This window comes from Phyllostomus discolor, chromosome 2 (assembly GCF_004126475.2).
Source record: "Phyllostomus discolor isolate MPI-MPIP mPhyDis1 chromosome 2, mPhyDis1.pri.v3, whole genome shotgun sequence".
NCBI classification, from domain to species: domain Eukaryota; kingdom Metazoa; phylum Chordata; class Mammalia; order Chiroptera; family Phyllostomidae; genus Phyllostomus; species Phyllostomus discolor.
Window position 1 is genome coordinate 119,893,415 of NC_040904.2, and position 11,623 is coordinate 119,905,037.

The following is an 11,623-nucleotide window of genomic DNA, read 5'->3' on the forward strand; positions in this document are numbered from 1 at the left end:
TTATATAATATTACATATAAGTATAATACATTTAGCAATATTTAGAGATATTTTCATTACTGTCTCAACCACATTGCTCCAAAATTTCTTAGAATAATGAATTAATACACTTTACAAATGTGGAAATTAACCTCATACTTTGTGTTTACCTAAACCACTCAAAGAGGATGTAGGGATATAACTGATGATTTCTTGCTCTGACTTTCATCTGCTTATACCTCGGTGCCCCGTCAAATTATAAAAAGCAAAGGAAAGAGACTGTCCTCTCTGATATGTAGGTGTATTTTCCAATTCTCCTTAAATTCCAGACAAAGACGGTTTAGTTCCGTGTCCCTTCACAATAATAATCACCAGGATTACAGTAAAGTCTTTTGAAGACATGATGCTTTTTCCATAGAGAAATCTGTCTTGTGATGTGTGACATTTTTGTTTCCATTATGAAACTACAGCTTGTGGCTATGGAAACACCTGATGAGGTGATTTAACACTGTTGTATGAACCCCTGATAATTGTGCTATCAATCTTGGCATCACTCAGACTTGAACAGACTCTAGCAGGTCACCTACTGTGTCAAGATTGGGGTGATTTAATAATTTTCTAGCTGTCCCTGATTAGATGGGAGATAGTGCAGTAATGACGTAACCCAAGGTGACACTCTATAAATAAGAGCTTGTTCCTCCTGTCACATAGCTCCTGGGTGCCCCTTTAACTCTTTTCAGCTCCACTACGTAGGAAAGCATTCAACCCTGCCGGAATGTGGAATATCCTTGGTGCGGTCACCACAAGGGAAGAGAAGGAGCAGGAGTGACAGACAGTGTTGGTAATACAGCACAGAAGAAGGAAGTTATGTTCATTCTCTTTCAGTTCCCTTTCAGTTCATAGAATTTTTCTTCACTTTTCAGATGACAAGATTATTTTCTGGAATTCAAGAGATTTAGTAATTATGCCATAGATTGTTGTAATTTCAGATGTCTTCATGATCCCTTGTAAATAATCCTTTACATAATGCTGTCCTTTGAAGGAGAGATGCCATGAGGACCTATACATTTCCCATTGATTTACTTACTTTTTACAATATTTTATTGTCATTCAATTACAGTTGTCTGTATTTCCCCCCATGAAACCCCCAACCCCAGCCATCCTCACCTCCCTCCCCTGCTTCCACACCTTCCTCGGTTTTGTCCATGTGTCCTTTATAGTTGTTCTTGAAAATCCTTTCTCCATATCCCCCATTATCCCTTCTCACCTCCCCTCTGATTACTGTGAGATTGTTCTTAATTTCAATGTCTCTGGTGATATTTTCCTTGCTTGTTTGCTTTGTTGATTAGGCCGCACTTAAAGGTGAGATCATATGGTATTTGTCCCTGACCATCGGGCTTATTTCACTTAGCACAATGCCCTACAGTTCCATCCATGCTGTTGCAAAGGGTAGGAGCTCCTTCTTTCTGCTGTGTAGTACCAATTGTGTAAATATACCTCAGATTGTTGATCATTTACTGATGGGCATTTAAGCTGTTTATAGCATTGGCTATTGTAAATTGTGCTGCTATGAACATTGGGGTGAATAGGTTCTCTTGGATTGGTGTTTCAGGGTTATTAGGATATAATCTTAGCAGTGGAATTGCCAGGTCAAAAGGCAGTTCCATTTTTAGTTTTTCAGAAAGTTCTATACTGTTTCCCAAACTGGCTGTACCAATATGCATTCCCACCAACAGTACACTAGGGTTCGCTTTTCTCCACATCCTCTCCAACACTTGTTGTTTGTTACTTTCTTTATGATGGCCATCTCACTGGTGTGAACTCATATCTCATTGTGGTTTTAATTTGCATCTCCCTAATGGCTAACAATGCTCAGGATCTTTTCATGAGTCTCTGGGCCCTCTGTATGTCCTCTATGGAGAAGTGTTTTTTGCCCATTTGTTTATTGGGTTGTCTGTCTTCCTGGAGTAGAGTCTCATGAGTTCTTAATACATTTTGGAGATCAAAACCTTGTCTGAGGTATTATTGGCAAATATGTTTCCCCATATAGTTGGTTCTCTTATCATTTTAATGCTTTTTTCTTTAGACATGCAGAAGCTTTTTAATTTGATGAGGTCCCATTTGTTAATTCTGTCCTTTATACCCCTTGCTCTAGAGGATATATCAGTGAAAATTTTGCTGTGTGGAATGTCTGAGATTCTCTTGCTTATTTTTTCCTCTAGGACTTTTATGGTGTCACAACTTATATTTAAGTTTTTTATCCAACTTGAATTTACTTTTGTGTATGGTGTAAGTTGATGGTTGTGTTTCATTTTTTTTTCTTTGTGTATCGCTGTCCAGATCTCCCAACACCATTTGTTGAAGAGGCTCCTTTTACTCCATTTTATGATGCTGACCCCATGTCAAATATTAATTGACCAAAAAGACTTTGGTTTATTTCTGGGATCTCTATTCTGTTCTATTGATCTTTGTGCCTCTTCTTATGCCAGTCCCATACTGTTTTGATTACCGTGGACTTGTAATACAGTTTGGTATCAGGTATTGTGATAGCTCCTACTTGTTTTTCTTTCTCAAAATTGGTTCAGCTATTCAGGGTTGTTTGGTTCCCTAATATGGTTCCATATAAATTTTTAAAATGTTTGTTCTATGTCAATGAAAATGTCATTGGTATTTTCATAGGTACTGCATTGAATCTATAAATTGCTTTGGGAAGTATGGACATTCTGATGATGTTAATTCTTCCAATCCATGAACATGGTATATGCTTCCATTTGTTTGTGTCTTCCTTAATTTCTTTATTCAGTGTTGTGCAGTTTTCTGAGTACATGTCTTTTATATCCTTAGTTATATTTATTCTTAGGTATTTTATTTTTCTTGTTGCTATAGCAAATGGGACTTTTCCCTGATTACTGTTTCTGATGTTTCATTGTTAGTGTACAAAAATGCCTTTTATTTCTGAGTATTGATTTTGTAGCCTGCTGTTTTGCCAAATTCATTTATTAGGTTGACTATATTTTTGGTGGCTTCTATAGGATTTTTTTATGTACACTCTCATGTTGTATACAAAAAAATGACAGTTTTACTTCCTCTTTTACAATGTGGATGCCTTTTATTTCTTTTCCTTTTCTGATTGCTGTGGCTAGGACTTCCAATACTATGTTGAATAGAAGTAGTGAAAACGGACATGCTTGTCTTGATACTGATCTTAGTGGGAAGCTTTTAGTTTTTGCCCACTGAGTATAATGTTTGCTATAGATCTCTTGTATATGGCCTGCATTATGTTGAGGAATGCTCCCTCTATATGTACATTGCTGAGTGCTTTTTCCATAGATGGGTGCTGTCCCATCTATGAAATGTTTTTTCTGCATCTATTTCCATGATTATGTTATTTCTGTCATTTGTTTTGTTTATGAGATATAATATATTTATTCCTTTGTAAATATTGCACCATCCTTGAATCCATGGGATGAATTCCACTTGGTCATGGTGTATGATGTTTTTAATGTATTGCTGGTAGCAATTTGCTAATATTTTGTTGAGGATTTTAGCGTCAATGTTCATCAGCGTTATTGACCTAAAGTTTTCTTTCTTTGTTGTGTCTTTATCTGGTTTTGGGATTAGGATGATGTTGGCCTCATAAAAAGAGTTTGGGAGTCTTCCATCTTTTGGATTTTTTGGAATAGTCTGTGAAGGATGGGGTTATCTCATCCTTAAATGCTTTGTAGAATTCTCATGTGAAACTGTCCACTCTAGGGCTTTTGTGTGTCAGGAGATTTTCGATTACTGCTTTAATTTTTTCAGATGTTATTTGTCTGTTCAGGCTTTCTACTTCTTCTTCATTCAGTTTTAGAAGGTTAAATTTTTCTAGAAATATGTCCATTTCACCTAGGTTTTCAAATTTCTTGGCATACAGTTCTTAGCAGTGATTTTTACAATCCTTTGTATTTTTGTGGTATCATTTGTAATCTCTCCTCTTTCATGTCTGATTGTGTTTATTTGGGTAGTCTCTCTTTTTCTCTTGATGAATCTACTTAAAGGTGTGGCGATTTTGTTTATCTTTCCAAAGAACCAGCTCCTAGATTTGCTGATCCTTAGAATTGTGCTTTTAGTCTCTATGTCATTTAATTGTGCTCTGATCTTGGTTATTTCCTTCCTTCTCCTTGCTCTGGGCCGTCTTTGTTGTTTCTCGAGTTCTTATAGGTGTACTATTGGGTTATTTATTGGACATGTATCTATATTTTTTAGGTAGGCCTGTATTTCTATGAACTGTTCTCTCAGGACTGCCTTCACTGTGTCCCATCAGTTTTCAATTGTTGTGAGTTCATTTTCATTTGTTTCCAGAAACTTTTTTATTTCTTCCCTAATATCATTCTTGACCATTCATTGTTTAATAGCATGCTATTCAATCTCCATGAGTTTGAGTGTTTTGGGTTATTTCCTTGAGGCTGGTTTCTAGTTTCAGTCCCTTGTGGTCAGAGAAAATACTTGATATGATTTTGATTTTCTTGAATTTGTTGAGGTTTGTTTTGTGTCCTATCATGTGGTCTATCTTTGAAAATGTTCCATGTGCATTTGAAATGAATGTGTATTTTGCTTCTTTGTGATGAAAGGCTCTCTCTATATCAGTTAAGTCCAATTGATCCAGGACATTGTTCAATGCTGCAATATATTTGTTATTTTGTTTGAATGGTCTATCCATTTTTGACAGTGGAGTGTTAAAATCTCCTAGTATAAATGTTTTGCTATCTGTATCTTTTTTTTGAAGTCCTCCAAAATTTTCTTTATGTATTTGGGTGCTCCTATGTTGTGTGTATATATATTTACAATATTTATGTCTTCTTGATGGATTCTTCCCTTAGGTATTATGAAGTGACCTTCTGGGTCTCTTTTTATGTCATTTGTTTTGAAGTCTATTTTGTCAGATAGATATAAGTATTGCTACCCTGTCTTTTTTTTTTCATGCCCATTTGCTTGGAGTATTTGTTTCTAGCCCTTCACTTTCAGTTTGTGTAGATCTTTTGTTTTGAGGTTGGGTCTCTTGTAGGCAGCATATGTGTGGGTCATGACTTCATTTCCCTCGGCTACCCTATGTCTTTTGATTGGTGTATTTAAATAATTTACATTAAAGGTTATTATTGATATATACTTATCATTGCCATTTCTTCGTACCTGTGTTCCTCTGTCTCACTTTTTTTTTCCTTTTCTTAAAGCAGACCTTTAGTACCTCTTGCAGATTTGGTTTGAATGACGTGTATTCTTTGAGGCTTCTTTTGTCTAGGAAACTTCTATTTTGCTTTCCATGTTAATTGAGAGCCTTGCTGAATACAGTAGCTTTGTTTGCAGGCCTTTGTTTTTCATTACGTAGAATATTTGTTGCCATTCCCTTCTGGCTTGTAGTTTTTCCATTGAAAAGTCAACTGCTAGCCTTATCGGGTCTCCAGAGTATGTAACTTCTTGTTTCTCCTTTGCTACCTTTAAGATTCTCTCTTTCTCTTGGAATTTTGCCATTTTAATTATGATGTGTCTTCGAATGGGCCTCTTTGGGTTCCTCATGATCGGATCTCTGTGCTTACTGGATTTGTGTGGCTTTTTCTCTCATCAAATTAGGGAATTTTTCCATCATTGCTTTTTCAAACAAGTTTTCCATATCTTGGTCTTTTCTCCTTCTGGAATCCCTATTACATGGATATTATTGTGTTTCATGTTGTTTTTGCAGTTCCCTTAGCACCTCTCCATTCTTTCTGAGCCTCTTTACCTTTTCTTGCTCTTTCTGGGAGTTTTTCTGTACCTTGTCTTCTAGCTCCCTGATTCAATCCTCTGCTTCATCTAGCCTGCTTTTCATTCCTTCTACTGTGTCCTCCACTTTAGAAATTGTATTCTTCATTTCCTCTACACTTGTTGATAGTTTATATTTCCTTTTTCATGTTCATATAGTTTGCAGTGAGTGCATTGTAGTTTCCCTGTAGTTTCTGGCAATTCTCTGTGAGGTTATTGAGCTTCCTGATAACCATTGCTTTGAACTCAATACCTGATAGTTGACCTGTCTCTATTTCATTTAGGATGCTTTCTGAGGCTTCCTCTTTGTTTTTCATTTGGGGTTTGTTTCTTTGTCTTTCCATTGTTTTTGAGACTCTCCTTGTAAGCTTCTACTTCTTAAATTGATGTGTTCAGACTCTCTGGGTTTATGGTGTGAACTTCTATAGTAGGAGTGAGACTCAGTGGTGCAGGCCACTTGATCACCTGAAATTTCTGCTCTCGGGCTGTAGTTTATGTTGGCTCTCTGAATGTCTTTGGGTTTTGATTGTTGGTGGGTCTTTTCTTGGTGGGTTCTTCCCTCCAACTGGTTAACTGAGGGTCACTACACCCACTGTGTCTTCTATTCTGTTGTTCAGGTGTGGACAGGTTGCTTTGAAGCTGGTTCTTCTGTCTGTCTGAGGTTTTGAAGATTCTATCTCCCTATTCAGTTTCTTTCTTCTGTATAATTTCTATACCATTTAGTTGTACTTACAGATTGGTCCTGAGTAGAGGTTAGTTTGGCTTCCACTCTCCTTTACCTTCTTCCATTACTATATATTGGTGGTTCTTTTTTTTCGGTGGTTTCTCTCTTCCAGCAGGTATACTGGTGTTCACAGATCCCAAGTACTCTTTTTTGTGATCAATTGAGGGGGGGGGGGGATGGTTTAAGACAGAGGTAGTGTATTATATGGGACTTAAAATACCAACCCATAAAGAAAAGATAGGAGATGCTTTGGCTAAGTATAGTATTAACCATGATATTTCACTTGACTAGCCACTTTTTAGCCACGGTGGAAAAAAGATAAGACTCTTTTTAGGGGAGAGATTGTTTGCGAGTTCGATCCAGAAAACAGTGAGATTATGGGAGGTCAGATTATGAGGTAAAGTGAGAGTAAAGGATAGAAAATAAGTGTAGTGTGTGAGAAAATAGTTAACCACAATAGCAATAAAGTTCTAGAAGACAGTGAAATGAGCTAGGACATGGGAGGGGTGCTTTGTAGTATTTACAATTGTATTGAACAACATTATTTATAACAGTAATAGAGCAGCAATCATATAACCGAGTCTAAGTGATCTGAATAACAAGAAAAACAAGAACATGACCTAGAGTTGTGCGGTATTGGAACACAAGTGAAGTGAATGACGAAAAATTATTCAAACAAACAACCTAATCCTACGTCGACAAGAGCTCGAGGAACAACCATAAAGACAGCCTAGAGCAAGTAGAGGGAAGGAAATAACAAACATCAGAGCAAAATTAAATGATATAGAGGCTAAAAACACAATTCTAAGAATCAATGAAACCAGGAGCTGGTTCTTTGAAAAGATAAACAAAATTGACAATCCTTTAAGCAGACTCATCAAGAGAATAAGAGAGAGTACCCAAATAAAAACAATCATAAATGAAAGAGGAGAGATTACAACTGACACCACAGAAAAACAAGACTGTAAAAAATTACTACAAAGAACTGTATGCCAAGAAATTTGAAAACCTAAGTGAAATGGACAAATTTCTAGAAAAATATAGTCTTCCAAAACTCAATGGAAAGGAAGCAGAAAGCGTGAACAGACCAATAACAGCAGATGAAATTGAAGCAGTAATGAAAAAACTCCCAACATACAAAAGCCCTGGAATGGATGGTTTCATGGGAAAATTCTACCAAGCATTTAAGGAAGAGCTAACCCCTATCCTTCACAGACTATTCCAAAAAATCCGAAAAGATGGAAGACTCCCAAACTCTTTTTATGAGGCCAACATCATCCTAATCCCCAAACCAGATAAAGACACAAGAAAGAAAGAAAACTTCAGGCCAATATCACTGATGAACATTGATGCCAAAATCCCCAACAAAATACTGGCAAACCACATCCAACAATACATTAAAAAGATCATAGACCATGACCAAGTGGGATTCTTTCCACATATGCAAGGATGGTACGATATTAGCAAATCAGTACATGTAAAGTACTGATCACATAAATAGTACATGTCACATAAACAAAAGCAAAGACAAAAATCACATGATCATATCAATAGATGTGGAAAAATCATTTGATAAGGTACAGCACCCATTTATGATAAAAACACTCAGCAAAGTGGGTATAGAGGGAGCATTCCTCAACATAATAAAGGCCATATATGAGAGACCTACAGCCAACATCATACTCAATGGGAAAAATTAAAATCTTTCCCACTAAGATCAGGAACAAGACAAGGCTGTCCACTTTCACCACTTGTATTCAATATAGTACTAGAAGTTTTAGCCACAGTGATCAGATAAGAAAAAGAAATAAAAGACATTCAAATTGAAAAGGAGGAAACAAAGCTGTCACTGTTTTCAGATGACATGATAGTATACATAGAAAATCCTATAGACTAAGCCAAAAAACTGCTCCACTTAAGAAATGAGTTTGGCAAAACAGCGGGATACAAAGTCAATATCCAAAAACCTAAGGCATTCCTGTACACCAACAATAAAACAGCAGAAGCAGAAATCAAGAAAAAAATCCCATTCGAAATAGCAAAAAGAAAAATAAAATACCTAGGAATAAACCTAACCAAACAGGTAAAAGACCTGTATTCAGAAAACTACATAACACTGAGGAAAGAAATCAAGGAAGACACAAACAAATGGAAACATATACCGTGTTCATGGATCAGAAGAATTAGTATCATCAAAATGTCCATACTACCCAAAGCAATTTACACATTCAATGCAATACCTATTAAAGTACCAATGGCATATTTCACAGACATAGAACAAACACTTCAAAAATTTATATGGAACCATAAATGACCCCAAATAGCTGCTGCAATTTTGAGAAAGTAGAGTAAAGCAGGAGGGATCACAATACCTGACACTAAACTATATTACAAGGCCACTGTAATCAAAACAGCCTGGTACTGGCATAAAAACAGGCACATGGACCAGTGGAACAGAACAGAGAGCCCAGAAATAAACCCAAGTCTCTATGGTCAATTGATATTTGACAAAGGGGGCAGCAACATAAAATGGAGTAAAAATAGCCTCTTCAACAAATCGTGTTGGGAGATCTGGACAGCTACATGCAAAAAAAAAAAAAAGGCAACTTGAACACCAACTTACACCTTACACAAATATAAATTCAAGGTGGATAAAAGACTTAAATATAAACCATGACACCATTAAAGTCCTAGAGGAGAACGTAAGTAGGAAAATCTCAAATATTTCATGAAGAAACGTTTTTACTGACATGTCCCCTAGAGCAAAGGACAGAAAGGAAAGAATAAACAAATGAGACCTCATCAAAATAAAAAGCTTCTGCATGGCTAAAGAAAACAGTACTAAAATAAAAAGACAACCAACTGTATGGGAAAACATATTTGCCAGTGATACCTCAAGCAAGAGTTTAATCTCCAAAATATATAAAGAACTTACATGACTCCACTCTAAGAAGACAAGCAACCCAATTAAAAAGTGGGCAAAGGACTTGAACAGACACTTCTCCAGCGAGGATGTGCAGAGGATCCTGAGACACCTGAAAAGATGATCTATATTGCTAGCTATCAGAGAGATGCAGATTAAAACCACAATGAGATACCACTTCATACAGGTCAGAATGGCCATCATAAACAAAACAACAAACAACATGTGTTGGAGAGGTTGTGGAGAAAGGGGACCCTAGTTCACTGTTGGTGGGACTGCAGACTGGTACAACCACTATAGAAAACAGTATGTAACTTCCTCAGAAAACTAAAAATCGGGTGCAAAATTAATTGCTGGGCCTTTTGACCCAGCAATTCCACTGCTGGGACTATATCCTAAGAACCCTGAAACACCAGTCCAAAAGAACCTTTGCACCCTGATGTTCATAGCAGCATAATTTACAATAGCTAACTGCTGGAAGCAACCTAGGTGCCCATCAGTAAATGAATAGATCAAAGAAACTGTGGTACATTTACACGATGGAATTCTATGCAGCAGAAAGAAAGAAGGAGCTCCTACCCCTTGCAACAGCATGGATAAAACTCGAAAGCATTATGCTAAGCAAAATGAGCCAGGCAGTGAAAAACAAATACCATATGATCTCACCTTTAACAGGAACCTTAACAACAAAACAAAGAAACAAGCAAAATATAGTCAAAGACACTGAAAGAGAGGACAGGCTGACTGTGACCAGAGGGGAGAGAAGAGGGAATTTCAGGGGAGAATGGGAAGTGTTTACAGGAACAAATATAAAGGACACATGGACAAAATGGGGGGGGGTAGAAATGGGAGGGAGGTGGGGAGGGATGGGTGGGTGGGCTGGAATGGGATTAAAAGGCAGAAAACTGTACTTGAACAATTATTAAAATAAAAAATCATAATAAATTACACAATGGTATGTATAATATACATAAAAGTTATAACAATAAACTGATTATTTTAAATTGATAAAAGAAGAAAAATTTAAAATACACTATGAAAGAGAGAACAAGGAAAACCAGTCAAACAATGCAATTAAACAAACAAAACAAAGAAAACTAAACAGAAAGAAGAGAAATGCAAAAATACTAATAAAATAAAAGATGTAAAAATAATGAAAAACAATAATACAAATAAATAATAAGTTGCAAGTTCTCTGTAATAGCAAAGTTAAATTTGTCTCAGTTTCTCAGTTGTTGGGATGACCTCTCTTTGGGTCTGACTCTGGTCCTTTCAGGGTTCCAGGTCTTATTGTCTCACTTGTGAGGGAAAATAAAGATAGAAGGAAAAAAAGAGAGAGAGAGAGAGAGAGAAAATAGCCTCCTGCTGGCTTTAAACTGGCCTAGCAGGTTCTGGTCTTCCTGACTGCAGCAGGCTGAGCGGGGTTGGGTTTCGCTTTTCTCCCTTCCTGTGGTTTTGAGTGGATGGGGGCCAGGTCTGAGCAACACTCTACACAGTTGCCCAGCTTTCAGCCCACTTCCTCAGTTCACTGCCAGACCCCCAGTGCCCTTCTGCACCAGGCCTTTGACTTCAGTCCACCAGTTGTTCTGTCCTTGAAGTGCACCAGTTAGAGGCAACGCATGCACCACCTTCTAGCTCTTTGCTGTCCTAGGTGCTAGGTACTCTCCAAGTTTCTTGAGGGTAGTTGACTCCCCCACTGAGTTAAGTCTTTCTGGGGACTACTGACTTCCTGAGTCCTGCTGCTATCCTCTGCAGGGGGATCATCTGCCTTTCTCTAAGTGAGCCAGTCTGGCCTTACAGGGCAGGAGTGCCATCGTGGCTGTGGCAGCAGGTGTGGTGCATGCCTCTGGGCAGCAGGCATGTGTGCCAGGTCTATGCTGCTGCAGCTGTGGATGAGCCAAGTGCACTCTGCTGGAGCCATGAGTGCCACTGGGTGCTCTCTGCCACTGCAACTGGGAGGAGGGTAGGGATGCAACTACAGTCCTGGCAGAAGGGGCAGGCCACAGCCAAGACCACAGAGGCTGCAGAGGCACAGCTGAGGAAGGCAGAGGAGGCTGTTTAATTCCCTAAACAGCACCGAGAGCGATTTTTAGAAAAATTCCTCTTGTTCAAGCCTGACACTCCAAACAAGCATCCAGCCTCTCACACAGTCAAACTTTCCCACCAGACTGGATACTATCTGGCTCACGGTCCCTCATGGCCCAACTCTTCTCCTTTCTCCA